This window comes from Orycteropus afer, unplaced genomic scaffold, assembly GCF_000298275.1.
Source record: "Orycteropus afer afer isolate SDZICR_OR568_19922 unplaced genomic scaffold, OryAfe1.0 scaffold00349, whole genome shotgun sequence".
In the NCBI taxonomy this organism is placed as follows: domain Eukaryota; kingdom Metazoa; phylum Chordata; class Mammalia; order Tubulidentata; family Orycteropodidae; genus Orycteropus; species Orycteropus afer.
The window spans coordinates 1026968-1029613 of NW_006921936.1; positions in this window are offsets into that span (position 1 = coordinate 1026968).

The window sequence follows — 2646 nt, forward strand, 5'->3', positions numbered from 1 at the left end:
GTCTTCCATAAAGTTCATAGCCAGGAAACCCCTATGAAGCTGTTCTACTCTGTAGCACATGGACTTGCTGTGAGTGAGAATCAACTCAACAGTAATGGGTTTATCCACCTATTTACACAGCTCTATCAATTTTTGATGTATGAAATGTATGATAAAAGTCACAAGTAGAAATAATAGCATGGCAGGGATAAATAGGAGGGACTTGGTGGATTCAGGGAGATTTAATTAGAAAATAGTGCTAATTGAAAAAGAAAGTGAAGAGGACTTAGTAAGTCAGCTATTGCCACTATAATGCTGGATAACAAATTACCTCTGCAACTCAGTGACTCAAGACTACAATTACTGTCCTCTTCATCTATCTGTGGGGTGCCTGGGAAATCACATTATCCAAATTGACCTGGCATTATTGGCTCTAAGCTGCATTCAGGGCTGATTCACATGTCTTTCACCTACATTAGACTGTGGTTAAGAGAACTTGTTCTTCTCATGGCAAAAGGCAAGGTGCAAAGGGGGCACACAATAATTGGATGCCTATTAAGAGTAGGATTAGAACTGGCCCACTATCTCTACTGTAAAATTCTATTGGTCAAAGCAAGTTACTTGGCCAAGCGTCATATAACAAGCCAGGTAAATATGTTTCTCCCATTTAGATTGGGGAAAAGGACTGAATATTTGTGAACAATAGTTAAAAATATCACAAGCATTTAAGCAACCTAAAATATTTGCTATAAGTAGACTTCTGTCTCTTGAGTTTCACACATGTATATTTCCCTACCTAGCTATACCCCAGATGCCTCAAGTTCTCTAACCTTGCCAAAAGAAATCCCAATCATTCCCAATGGCATGTTTTAAAGACCTTATGTCTGTAGTCATTATTACCTCACCCTGTTCCTGAATCATCCATAGTGAAAGGAGGTAATTTATTAGTCATTCCATTTCTATTCAAAGTTATGACCTAACTTTACTCTTGTTGCAAACGTAAACACTAATATGCTTCCTTGGCATTAGCCTCATTTTTACTTAAAATTTCTTGTGGGAATTTGAGGGGCTTTGAAATTAGGATTCTGCATTAATATTTCTACATGCACGCTAGAATGCACCCTAAATACCTACCAGCTAGAGCTGATTTTATCTATCTTCCTAAAGCTTGGCCCACTCCTGTGCCCACATTGCCTGAACTGCATTCTTCATCATCCTGAAAATGTCTCCTTAGAGTCACTGCTCAAGCACCCTGTTGACTCAAAGATTGCCTTAGCTGAGAAGTTCCTGCTATATTACCTGTTGTTTTGGTTATCTAGTGCTGCTGTAACAGAAATACCACAAATGGGTGGCTTTAACAAATAGGAGTTTATTCTCTTACAACTTAGGAAGCTAGAAGTCTGAGTTCAAAGTGCCAGTTTTAGGGACTGGGTGAAAGCCTCTCAACCTTGGGCTTCAGCTCTGCCTCTTGCTCCTGGTCCACTGGAACTGGAGGCATCTCTTCACTCACGCAGCTACTAGCTGCTGAGGCTGACTAACTCAAGATGCACAAGAAAAATGGCACAGTCCCAAGATTACCAAATAACACAGCAGGCCAGTAGTTCAAGTCCAGAAACAGTCCCAAGATTGGCAGGCAATCATGGAAGGCTGCTATTGAGGACTCAGCTACATGCAGGGTCTACGTGTGCCAAAAAGCTGCTGAGACCTTTCTCAATGCTGCTTCTTATATACTGGAATCAGACCACATTCCTAAAGCAGCTACTCAGCTATTCCAGTAGATTCCACCACAGAGTTGATTACCAGTCACATCATGGGAAATAACTATATCCAACTGCCCAGCCACTTAAAACTGGACCCAGACAAGTTGACACATAACTTAACTACCACACCTGTTATAAGCTATAGAAGACCTTTGGTGTATCATTCTGATTAAGGTAAGATTTTTGGAGGTATCCGTTTAATGTCAAGAAAAAACATTTCTGTTTTTGGAGTCAACATTTTCACCTTTTTCTATGTGTAGCATGTCAGCAAATTTCTATTAGATGTCTCATGAAACATTTCTCAGATTGACCATTTCTGAAAATTCTCACTGGCTCTACCATTCTCTCAACAACCATTCTTTCACCAAACAGAGCTCTAGGCTCTTAGCTACAATCTCTGCCTTCTCAGCCCTACCAAACACAGCTAGACATTTTGATTTGGATTACTGGTACCTCCCTTCAGGTGGTATCTCTTCCTAAACTTGATCCAGCACAATCTTGGGAGGAAAATAATCCAGTGCCTAACAGCACATACTCAGGAATCACTCTGGTTGGGTTTGAAGTAAATTGAGTAAATTTAGAAACTCACTTAACAGTTTTTGAACTTTTCTTTCCCTCTTTGCAAAATGCAGATGATAAAATCTATCTCATAGAATAGTTATATTTTTAAAATTTGTAAAAATAACAAATATTGCCAAAAAGTTGACAAACTGGAACACTTGTCTATTGTTGGTGGGAATGTAAAATGGTACAACTGCTATGCAAAACAGTTTTTCAATAAGTTAAACATAGAATTACCAAATTTCCTATTCCACTCCTAATAACCAAAAAAACAAAAACAAACCCACTGCTGTTGAGTCAGATCCAACTAGCCACCCCTCCTTGGGTTTCTGAGGTGGTATCACCA